A 12,819-nucleotide genomic window follows, 5' to 3' on the forward strand; every position below is an offset into this window, starting at 1 on the left:
CAATTTTGTTGCTTATAGACATCTGGAATTTAAAGTGGAGAGCATTCCTCCCATATATGATTGAAAAAGATAAGATTTCCCTGCATGAGTTGCCAGCATGTGCCATGAGCAAATGCTACTCAGACTATCAATGGCTGGTATGTCAGTTGAGAAAAACTGACCTTACCATGGTCTCTTTAATCTACTTTGCATTTCTGGTTCTGCAAAAGGTGGCAAAGAACAAGTTTTATTATGGCCTGGCTATGAAAATGGGTATCCGGTAGCTACCCGGAATGGGTGGATCTCTTTTTAGCTGCTCTTGCATGACATTCCGCTCTCTTCTCTTCCCCACCTGCTCTCCACTGATGTACTTTGCAATATGCCAAAATGCAATCTCAAAATGCAATAAACGAAAGTAAATCTTTAACAAAGCAAAAAAGAAAAACAAAGCTGATTTACCAGAAATGTACTTGCTTCCTGATGACTCATTATCTGTCATGTTTTGAGGCTTACTGCCACAGAGGTTTAAAGAACAGAGGGGAATCAATGTGTTCAGGTATAGGTCCCATTTTTCCACAAATGTCAGAGGTATCTTCCTTGCGAGGTCCTCTCCGTCTTTTTCACGGAGCAAGGCTTGATGCTACTCCTTGGATATCACATCTTCTTTCAGCATGAGGTTAAGCAATGCGTGGTCATTAGACGCTGTAGCAGTTGAAAAAATCTTCCTTACTCTAGGCAGGATCTCCTTAAAGAGATTCATACCTGCATCTGAAGACATTTGAAGGAGGTCTGAGCAAAACCTGAACTGTTTCCATAAAATAAAAAAAATACACCCAGCATCAAAAAGATGAAGTGGAAAAAAACCCCAAATGTTAAGAGACTTTGGCCTGCAATAGCAGAGGTATTTCCTCATTTGATTAAGCCTTGAAATAACACTTCCAACAACAAATAACTTCTTGATGAAATGACACAACAGCACAATTCTTCTAAGCATTCATAAAACACAATTTTCCGATCAGCAACGTGGTCACCTGAAAAAATAATTTTTAAAAAATTTATTCCATTAAAGAAGGATTGCTATAGGTGGATCTTTGTCTGCTGGCCAAGGTGGAGTGTGGGCCCATTAGTGGGCCCAGCAAGGTTATTGCTGAATCAGAACAGTACCAAAAGCTTCAGCACAAAACCCATCCTCTGCAAGAGGGATAGGTTTAAAACTCGGAGACCCCAATGTAAGATTAGAGATTAGGTTGTGAATAAATTCTGCTTTCACAAAAGTCAAATGGGTTAGAACCAGGGTAAAAACTGCAGGGTAAAAAAATGTCACAAATCTGTCTCTGGTTTCTGCCATATCTGAAGTTATTAGGAAGAAAAATAACTAGGAAACAAGTTGGGCCGTGACTTCCATATAATCTTATTCAAAGTTATCATACTTCTATTCCAAAGGGCAGACAATCTAAGTTAAATTGCTTAAACAGAAGTTTTCAAGTCCCCAGTTTAAACAAGTAGCAGATCTTCCATACCACCAAACACAATGTTAAATACAGCTCCAAACCTACTACAACCTGAGCCCTCAATTTAGCTCAAAACTATTAAGAAGTGTTTTTTAATATTGCCTTCTGGAGTCATTTCTTGCTCTTCTGTTGTAGAGCTCAAGACTAGGCAATGTCTAATTAGGGCACTTCAAAGACTTCTAAATGCAATCAATAGTGTCTTACCTTTGTCATAAGAACATTTTCTAATGGGGAGTAAAATAAAGAATGGGTGCCTTCAGACTGTATAACTTTGAAAAGAAAAACCCCCAAGTTTTCAGTAAGAGCAGAGTAAAAGAACGCAGCAAATTATCTTGATCAGATCAGTAAAATGTATATCTACAAGTAGAGTATTTTTTTTTCTTGTTAAAAGTGCAAAGATTATTAACCAGTCTTGTACATTGTGACTGCCTGCACAACACAGAATAAATCTACAAAGCCAACATCAAAAGGGAGAATGTCATTAGTTACTAGAACATTGTGTTTAACATAAGCACCTCTGAGCACCTGTGAACATCAGTCATGTTGTAAGCAAAAATAAGGTATATAATTTATGAGCTAGGTTAACTAGAGTCTATTAAAATGGTTCTTATTCATAGTAGCTACATCTACTAACAACGATTTGTTAAAGATGCAAAGTAAACTACCGATTTTGCTGAGATATAAAAAATACTGTAAATGAAACGGCTTTTCTTATCTATACAACTTTTTAAAGTCAATGTTTTACATTTCCAGATCTTTGATCATGCAAATGTGTTTTATGAGGCCTAAATATATTAAAATGAATATCTAGAATTAAACAGATTCTATCCAGTGCTTCCTAATGCTGATTTATTTTCCTTATGCCTATTTAAAATTTTCCACTTAATGATCTGTACGATGTTTTGCAGTGGCTTTTGTTCAGGCATTGTTAGTGTTTGGGGAAGAGTACTTCAGTGTTTTAGAACAGAAGCAACAGTGTTATAAAGATGGCAGTGGCTAAATAAAGTTACCAACTACTAACAATTCAGTTTACACTGTAGTTTTTTTTCCACTTTGTTTTTAGATAACCTGATTGTTATAGCAGAACCTACAGCCTAGAAATACATACTGGGGCAAAATTTCTAGAGCTGTCTGGGGGCTTACAGATGGGATCTTTAAAATCCAGTTTGCTACATGGCTGCCTAAACAAGTCTGTAGGCTGACTATGGGATAAGTATTCAAATATAATCTAAATAATCTTCTCTTTATTTGCGACTAGGTTTTACTACCTTGAATATTGCCATGATTTCTTTTCACCGTCGAACACATTTGAAAGTGGAGCAATAATTCCGCCTGGTAAGAAACAATGCACTGAGAGGAACTTGCTAAATCTTTATATAACTTGTAAGTACACTACTGCAAATTCTGGTTAAGATCCAAAATATCTTTGTAGAATAACAAGAATTTGCTGCTTTTTGCAAACATTCATGTTTATGTTCAAAACCAGGAAGTGAATGTGAAACATCGGGAAAATAAGCTATCTCATCCAGTAGTATGATTTTGACTTGCAGTGCAGGTAGGTAACAAGTTTTACCGTAACTATATAAATGGCAACTGAGAAAAGCAGATTAATTTATTTTTCTTATGGAAAAGTAAATCTCTTGGATCTTTCATGCATATTCTTATCTCACTCAGAATTTGTCTTTTAAACTTATTTCATTTAAAGTTGCTGCCTACATTGATTCACATTAGTTTTGTTGAAGTATGGGTAGGAATAAGCTCCAACTCATTCAGAGTAGCATTGGTCCTGGGGTATTACATGAAAAGGACTGTTTCCCTTAGTTTTATCAACATAAAACTGCACTGAATAAGATGCTTCCACTTGTACTTTACCATCTTGTGGAGCAGAACACATGCTGAAGGCAGCTAGAGGTTTGCCTTGCAGAAAGTTGGGAACCGCTTGCTATCACAGCAAATCTGAATGAGTTTACCGAAGCTTGGGGAAGAGAGACTGTCTCAATCTCAGCTTCTCCTGCAATCAGTGTGCTCCTGAATGGGTTCAACAGATTGGAAAAAAAAAAAAAGGTATTGTCTCCATTATTTGGCCAGGGAGGTTTTCAGAAACCTTTCTCAGCATCATCAGTCACATTCGAGGCCCCTCTAGGCAGCAGCTCTCCTGACTAAGAAGTCTTCTTCTTGACGGGAGGTGAAGAGTTCAAGCCACATGAGAAGCTGTGTATTAAAAGAAACTCAATTTAAACTGTATTCCTCAGCCAGTCTCTGCAACTTATTGACCTGCTGCACCTTATTTCTGCAAAAGCCAGATACAGAAAGCCCTGCTCAGTGCTCCAGGGCATGAGTGTGTTTGACTGTGAGGGGGTATAATAGTGTGGGAATGGTAGATTTCTTGTTGTGGGCAAAGAACTCCCCTCCATAGGACAGTTCCCTCCAGAAGCAGACAAACAAGTGAGCAAATACCTTGTGATATAGCATCATTGCCACATGAGAAAAGCAGATTTCTGCAAGTGTTTCACACCTTAAGCAATTTCCACCTGCAAATGTGCCCAGGCAAAGTTCACCATGAATAGGAGATCATAGGCTTTTCAACCCAAATACAATATTTTTTCTTCTGTTATGTCTAGATTTGAGACAGATCAAAAATGGGATTATCTTTGCATAGGTGTTAAGATATAAATATTTCAAGTTGATTCCTGTTTTACTCCTCCCACATGTTTTAAGGATTCCTGAGGAGTTTTCCAAAAAGATCTGCAGGATCATCATCTGGGAGGAAGCGTGGTTTCTATACAGCTGTCCCCAGTGGGCTATAGGCAAACATACCAAGGACTAATGTGCTAGAAGTACTCTGGCTTTGACCTCAAAACTGATTATCTTGTAGCTAAGGCCAAAATAAGGGAAAGGGGACTACAGTGGCTTAAGCTTTGAAAACTTGATTCAAGTTCTAGTGCTGCTACAGTCCTAATTTGCAATTTTGAGAAAATAATTAAATGTTGTTTCTATTTCTGCTTTTGGTTTTGCATTTTTATAAATAAAAAAAATTTTTTACTATCTTGACACTAGATAAAACCTGCTAAGGCTCATGACTTACCCAGATGCCAGGTACTGAAGGACGTAACCTGGCCTACACTGGTACACTTTCAGCTGCTTCACTGTCCCTAGGAAAAATTGCTAAGACTTTACTAGGATTATTTGGATTTCAAAATTAGCTGCAGACTTTGGGCAGCATCATATTTACTTAGAAGTGATACTTCCCCTCAACGCAGAGAAATCAAAAGCACAAGTTCTCCTTTTTAACTAACTTTCCTCTTTAAAATGTATCATAGCATAAACAATGTGTGTGAAAAAGAGAACTAAGTCAGGCTGTACATTTTTACTATTTGTTGCTTCTCATGTTGCTATTGTTTAGCACTTTCTATAGCTAAGGCATGTCTTTTCCTTTGGACTTTGAGATGAAGACTACGGTGACGATCCTTAAAAAGAGATGCAGCTGCTATGAAACATCACTCTTATCCACATAAGCTGTGTGTCAGTTAAAGAGAATCCTTAAAACAGGAAGGGAGGTTGTGCTGTTAAATACATACATTCATCTGTGAAGCAAAGTAGTGAAATGCTGATGCCTAGATATTATACAGACTTGAGTCATTACAATCGGAAAGTAGGGAAATCTGTTAAATAGACTTTCCAGTCTATGAAAAATTGCTCAACCAGCAGTACGTCAAAGCTATTCAGCCTGGATAGAAGGAATCCCAAACAAGAATTATGATATTGAATCCAATTTATGACCAGAGAGGCCAAAGACACTAGCTGACTGGAAAACTAGAGCTCGAAGATAGAGCCAACAGCTCAGACTGCATGAAAGGAATTTTCAAGGAAGTACAGTCCATTCAGAATACAGTATCTACTGAAATCAATAGAGACTTTGCAGCAATGTCCATGAGCATTACAGAATGCTGCCCTCAATGAATATCTGATTACCAGCCTATCCCCTAACTTTGTTACATTTTGCAAAGCTGGACTGCAAAGGAACTTTGAGTAAATCTTAGAATGGAGACTTTGGTTAGCAATGTTGTGGTTTTTGTTGTGCATACACACTCACACAGGATTTCCTAAGTAATTCTGCCAAGGTTGACAGCTCTTAATGTAAAATCTTTTATGTCTATTATGAAAATTACTTCCTGTAGGAAAGTAAAGCTGTGGTATTATGGAAAATGTTTTGAACATAAAAGGTTTGTCTTTTAGATTGTGGAGTTGGTTTTTTTTTCCCCAGAGCTTGTTTTTAAAACTGTCTGATCAAATCTTTTCCCTGCTTCCTCACCTCAGAAACTAGCTGTGCTTCCACTGATGCAAAAAAGTCCTTCAGCATCCTTCCATGCCTACAATTCTAGTATCACCTACCACATTGCTTCCCAAACACTATGATGAGCCTCAGTAGTGCAGCATGAACACTGCAGGTGAGACATGGCATAAAGCCCAGGGTAATGCTGCTGGTCATACTGCAGCTTCCCCAGAACACAATTTTTCTCTGTTGAGGTTAGGAACTCAGAAGGTTGGGAATTTCCAATCTAGTAGGTGCAAAGAAAGATTAGGGCCTCAAATATTTGTGGTCATTCAGAATCTCACAGAACTTTGGACAAGCATTCTCAGAAGGCTGACAGAGCAAGGCAGGCTGAACCAAAGACGTGTTTAGGTAACTGCTTTGCAAAATCCTGACAGACTAACTTCAAAAGGCATTCCTCCAGAAATTACCTTGGCTTCTACTTTTATTAGGCTGGGATATCCAAGTTTGCTGCCAGTCTGCCATAAACATTCAATGGAATTCTTCTGTTTCTCTAAAATATTAGCATTTAAAAACTCATAGCCCTTGCATTTTTAGCTTAGTAACATAAATAACAGTAACAACATAACAACATCAATTTGCCAGCCTAGCTTGTGCAGTCCAGATTCATTGTTGTGGCAAGAGGACACAGCCACCACAAAGCTCTCTGTGGAGAATTAGGCAGATATATGAAGACAAAGACATGAAGCTGTTTTCAGTAGCAAGGTATCAAATATTTTCTAAACTATCTTTCTGTCGATAGGCCCACATTTAAACTATGAATTCCATTGTGCTACAGTACATGCTGGAACTTCCCAGTGAAAAAAGAACCTGAAACAACTGAAAATTAACAAAATATTGCTGGTTTAGCAATATTTTGCTAAAGCACTGCCGATTTATAAGTGTGCTGTTGTCTTACTACATCATATTTACTAGCACAAGGTATTTCATCAGGAAGCCAAGGGTGGAGGGTAAAGTGTTTTCACTAGCAGTTGGCTGCAGCTGCATGCTCTGCAAGCATGCCATGAGCACCAGAACCTGCAGCAACATCCAGCTGCTGCCTGGCCTACAGACAGAGGAAAAGACTGAGAAAAGCTGTTATTCCTTCCCTTGGTTTTCAAGAAGTCTGTGAGCACAAGTGTGCAGATCTCTTAGCAGTAGTTCTGGGACAGACAGCGAACAACAGTATTAGTCTTGTTAACAGGACTTGTCATTTTTCTATAGCTGAGAGCAATTAAAAAAAAAAGGAAGAAAGAAAAAGAAAAGAAATTCATATCCTTTCTGTCATTACCACTGGACTTCATATAACTAGTCCAGTACACTGGTACATTGGAGCATGTGACAAAAAAACCCCTGTGTATACTGGTGCATTGGAGCATGTGACAAAAAACTCTGTAATTCCCCTTACACTGAAATAAAATAGAGCAAGAATGGGAAACAGAATACAAATGCAAACCCAAACCAACAAGGAAAAGGACATGTGCAAAACCACAGCCTGTGTCAAGTTTCAGAATGATGGAGGCAAGAAAACTGGTCAAAAATACTACACTGACAGTTGAAGAAACCACGTATTTTAGGGGCTTCCCTAGAGCATTTCTGATTTTTGTCAACTAAAACACATACCAGACACAAAAGATACTAAAAGCCACATCAGACACAGTAGCTCTACCTTTAGTCACTTGAATAAACCTGCACTTACCACGACTTTTCATTCCAGTAGCTGTGCTGTTATTCTTGTAACTGCAGACAGTGAATGTGGTATCATAGACACAGTCACACCACCTTCTTTATCAGGAGCTTCAGGTCCATGTTTCCGCAGTCCTGCAGTGTGGTCTCCAGGCTGCTCTGCCACAGGGAAGGGTAACTCTCAAACCCTTCTGCTGAAGCTGCTCTACCCTGCGTGAAGGATGAAAGCCAGACGGTTAGTGCATTCTCTGAGAAACAAATGGGTTTGGGTCCTTGCCCTTCTTCCAAGGTTTATTTCAGTATTTTTAACTGGTGATTATTTATAGATTTTAAAGATGTGTGGATCATGAATTCAGCCCCATTCACAGGAGAAACAAATGCTTCACCCTCCAGTTGGGGAGTCAGGCAGAACAACTTTCACGGGAACAGCTGTGGAGGCCTCCAGCACAGCCCAGAGCTTCCTCCTCTTCTAAGCTGGGAGGTTGAGGCTTGTCACCTTTCAGGCAGCAGAGGGAATTGTGGCCTCTTCTCAAGCACAGACTCCATTGTAAAAGGGCTCATAGGCCACAGACATGAACCTTGCTTTTGGTTCTGCCAAAAGAGTTTGCACCCCTACCTCCAGGAGAGGTTCAGAGCTGTGTACTGCATATAGAGTGAATTATCTCCAGTAGTGCCTGGTATATCTTGTAAAGAACACACAGTTAACGTGCCGGACCCCGTTCCAAGGCACTTAATGTTCCTGTGGCTTATATAGGGGATCCAGCTACCTAAAGACCAGTCCTGAGTACCTCTACCTCTTTGTATGATCCAGGCCTACAGAAACAGTATGGATTTTGTGAATTTTAATTCCTCGGACACCTCTTCAAGTTCTCTGTGACTGAGTACAAGGAATTTTAGGGAGCTGAAGCTATTCAGTGAACTAGAAAAAATATATTAACAAATTAAGGAAAGATACTATTAAACAATAATTCTGTAGAAGTAGGGACCGCAGTCTGCTTCACAAAAATCTGCAGATCAAAAGAATATAGAACTGTAGGTACAGGTTTCTCACTTCATTGCATCACCAGATTAGGACCCATTCTTACTTTTCTTTTTTGTGTTTTGTCTATAGGCTACTTTTTTCTGAGAAAGTTATGCCTTTACCACCGCCCGACAACAATTTAGAATAAATAAGAACAACAAATGCAAGCAAATATAGCAAAAGCTGCTTAACCACAGTCTCCACAACAAAAGATGAAGTAGACATTGCCAGTGGCAGCAGTGATTGAAAAATTGTCCAGCAAGCACCTCTGGAACCTGAACAACACAATGTAGATATTTCTAGCGGGGGGTGGGGGGGTGGGAGGGGTGGCTAATGAATGAGCAGCTTACAGCTTTTATAAGCAACTTCAGCTTTTATTTTTGCAGAGAAAACAGTGGAAGCAACAGTACTTAATTTTTTATATTAACCTCCTGTTGTACTAAGTTTTTCAACTGTTTGATAACCCTTAGGGTCTTTTACTTAGTAGGTTTACATTACTTTTACATTAATTTTTTTTTTCCTCAGCAAGCCTATAGAGGACTGGCTTAAGTCAGGAAAGGTATTGGATACTTGTGTGAGTGTGTACAGGCCTTTTAAATTCATATAGCAAAGGAGGGAAGGGACCCCAAGCACCCCTTCTGGTGAAATCAGAAGGCTGCCACTCTGGGAAACAGATTCTATCGCTGCTTACTGCAGTGGATCTATGAAGTCACTGAAACTAAATTTTTGACAGGTGTCCAAACAGCCCAAGTTCCTTATTTCTGGAGTTCCCAAATTGAGAAATAAGAGATGATTTGCAGAAGTAACAAGTACCAAGAACTGCAGCTGAGAATGACTGAAGCTTTGAACATATCAAGAGATATATAAAGCTAAACACACTAAGAAGTCTGCATCCAAATGTCGGGAAGCAAGGCACCCCAAGCTGGAAGAAAACTGATGACTTTGCTTTGGTCTGCCTTTGTTTTATCTAAGTGACCATTGCACAGTCTCAACAGAAAAAGATACTGAAGTAAACTCATTAATAATTGCAAAGCATTTTGTCTCCCAGGTAACTGCACTAGAGATTCCTACAGCACGTGTTAAATAAGGCCTAAAACCACACAGTGAATACAGAGAATAAAATAAGCTATTTAATAAAAATATGTTATGTTTTCTTGATTTTTTCCTAACTGAAAGGAATACAGATACTACTGCACTTTTTAGAATCAACACCAGTTACTGTGCAATAATGGGTATTTATACTCCTCTTGATGCCTTGAAATAAAGGCTGGAGTTGAAAGACTCCATTGTATTTTTGTAGCACCTGATTTATGCTTGCTTGAGCGACTTTGAAACTTTTGGTATGTAAGAAAACCTTGAGTTTTGCTAACAGTATGCACAAATAGATAAGAAACCTTAAGTTCTGCTGAGCTTTGTGATTAAAACCTGCCAGGACCAGCTAACTAGGAAGAAGAGATGAACCACCTGAGATGACCCACACTGTGCATGCCTCAAGAAAGAGTTCAACTAGTGGACACCAAGAAAATGACCACCAGAGGGTTTCAAAGACCCCAAAAGACCACCGACCCATTTAATAGCACATGCCCCAAAGGGCAGACACTATGTAAATAATTTCTGGGAAATTACATGAATATGTGTGACAATTCTGGGAAATGTAATCAATATGCATATATTAGAGCAATATAAGCTTTGCTTGCTGTAGGTAACAGTATGCATGCTAGGAGGAACTATCCCCCGTGCATCCAGTGCTACAATAAAGAATGCCTGCTTTCTAAAACTCCAAAATTGAGTCTTAGAGAGTTTCTTCGACCAGCTTTTTCGGTAACGCTCTCTTGAGATACTAAAAAATTATTTTTTATCTCTTTAGACATAACTGAATGAAGGAGCAATACAGCCTTCCTTTTTTTTAATCTCCATTTATATTTAGGGCCCAAACCTCTTCAGCTTTGACATACCTTTTGGTTACCCATTTCTTACTGATGGCAGAACTTGATCTCTACTGAGAACATATCGCTACATATCACCCAACTTAAAGACACTATCTGATCTGTGAAGTAAATGCTGCAGCTTCTCCCCTGTTAATACACAGCTGCTGATTACAACAATTCAAGTATGTACAGCCAAAAAATTCCACAGAAATTGGTTCTGGGCCAAGGCAGGAAATCGTCTTTTACAAATTAATTAGAAGGTGATGCTATTAGAAAGTTATCTATTTAATACCTTCTCTAATTTGGCCTATCTCCTCAAAATTTAAACATTTTATTGAACCTCCAACAGACCCTATAAGTGTATCTAATGTGAGTGAGGTAAGAGTTATTCTTGGATTAACAATATTTTCCAATATTCAGAGGAACAGAATACTTAACTGTAAACACCACTGAGATACTTAAACGAGAGCAACAACTGTCGAGTTATTCAAAATATCCTCGCGCAGTTTACAGGGCAAGTCTCTGATAACCATGCCAGTGCAAGATTCCGGGCAACGCTCCAAAGAAAAAGAGAAATCAGCTGACTTCATGTTAATCATGTGAATAACACACCGTATTCATCTAGGAGAAGGTTCTATTTATTGTTGAAACAAAGAGTGAGAGAGATTTCTCAGTTATTCATACCAAGGCTTTGGCATTGATAATGCTCTATGATAGAAAGGCCATTATTTGTTCCGGGGAGAGGGTTGCCTGTAAGGTAACAGCAAGTGCACAGCAGCAAATGATACAGTTTGAACTATTTTATGCTATATGTTTCAGTCAGCAATTAAATGAAACCTTAATATATTTCATAAGTGGTCAAGATTTTCCTGTGTACAAACCTGAAAACCAAACCACAATTCATAAATTCAGTGTAACCACCTTTAAATTTTGTGCTGCTGAAGCAGTATTTGAGGACTTAACATCAACTTTAGGGTGTTGCTAATCTTTCCAATGTGCACATAACTTGTAGTTAAATCAGGACGCAGAAAAAATGTTGAAAACAGGACAGTTTGTTCTGTGAAATCCTAGGAAACATTGGAAACTTCTAATGAGGTTTTGCTTGGATGTATTTATTTTAAAACAAGGCTGAATGCTTTCCTAATAATCCCAAAATGAAGAAATTCTTGGTTTGACCAATGATTCCTCTAGTGACCAAGGATCCTTTCTAGCTCTTAATTTGCTCTAAAAGGAAATGATAACTCATACAATACCTTGAATAATCACACAACATAATTTGACATAGCTTTTTAGAGAATGTTACTAAAACCATTTGCATGGTATAGTGATAGTCTTCCATGGTATAGTGGGATTATCTGAGTTTGTTAGGAAAACAGATAATCCCGACAGTGAATCAGTGGAGACGAGCACTGGAAGGAGGTTAAATTAAAGAAACATCTGTTTTAAAATTAAAAAACAAAACACAGGTTCTGTCTCTTTTTTAGTTATATCATTTCATCTCTAATGAAATCAGTTAGGAGCACCTGAGTAGTAAATCCGATACCTAATGTTGTGACAGGCTAATTGTCACCTCTCCCATAGAAGCAAGTAGTGTTTTATCTGATAAGGAACGTAGCACACAGTTATTTCCTGGTGCCTTAGAATAAAAATGCAACAGCTCAGACAATAGAGCAACATTACAGAATTACTAAATTCAAACCATCAGACTTGCTGGCAGAACTGTGCTGAGAGGTGAAAGAAGAGCTGACACAGTAGCTGCAATGAATAATCTGGCAGTCAAGAAGATGTGAAACCTCCCTCCACTGCTTCTGTCAGTGCAGTTCTGGGAGCTGCTTCTGAGTCAGAAGCTGGTTCTATTTGAGTTATTGTTAATATGTCGCTCATAAGCAGAAGTGCATGTTGATACAGTAAATGAAGTAGTGGTCAGCTTCAGGTATGCACAAAATTATTTAATAATTGTATTTCATGATAGCTCTCAAAGATTTTTTTATCTTCTTTGGGAGTGAAAGCCTACTTAAATATTTTAATATTGTAGGCTATCATGAGCCAGCCCATCAAATTACAAACTGCCTGTTCAGTTTTTTAGTGCAAGTCTGCTGTACTTACTGACACGACAGTGTTGTTTTAACACTACCAGGGCCAAAATATGACTACCACAATATTAACATTATTAGTCATAAAATACACCTTTCCCCCTCTGCAATTACAAATCCCACCAAGGACAGCTCTACCAGTTTTTCTGATGCATTAAGTGTTGTCTTGCCCTAATAACAGGACTTCCACAAAGCTACTTTCCAATTAATGTTTTTGAAAAGTTCACCTTAGTAACTTCTGTACTTACTCAACAGATACATTCTGGTATAGTTAGATGTTTTAGAAAAG

The 12,819-nt window shown here is 38.4% G+C and overlaps 1 long non-coding RNA gene across 1 annotated transcript; it reads right to left on the reverse strand.

Moving 5' to 3' along the window:
- Nucleotides 1-444: 444 nt before the first annotated feature.
- Nucleotides 445-11,195, reverse strand: LOC128134900 (uncharacterized). The gene is made up of 3 exons (XR_008232877.1): nt 10,876-11,195; nt 7,502-7,698; nt 445-747 (listed from the first exon to the last, which is right to left on the reverse strand). It is a non-coding gene; the product is annotated as an uncharacterized LOC128134900 (long non-coding RNA).
- Between the last annotated feature and the right edge of the window lie 1,624 nt (nt 11,196-12,819).

Source organism: Harpia harpyja, chromosome 21 (assembly GCF_026419915.1).
Source record: "Harpia harpyja isolate bHarHar1 chromosome 21, bHarHar1 primary haplotype, whole genome shotgun sequence".
NCBI classification, from domain to species: domain Eukaryota; kingdom Metazoa; phylum Chordata; class Aves; order Accipitriformes; family Accipitridae; genus Harpia; species Harpia harpyja.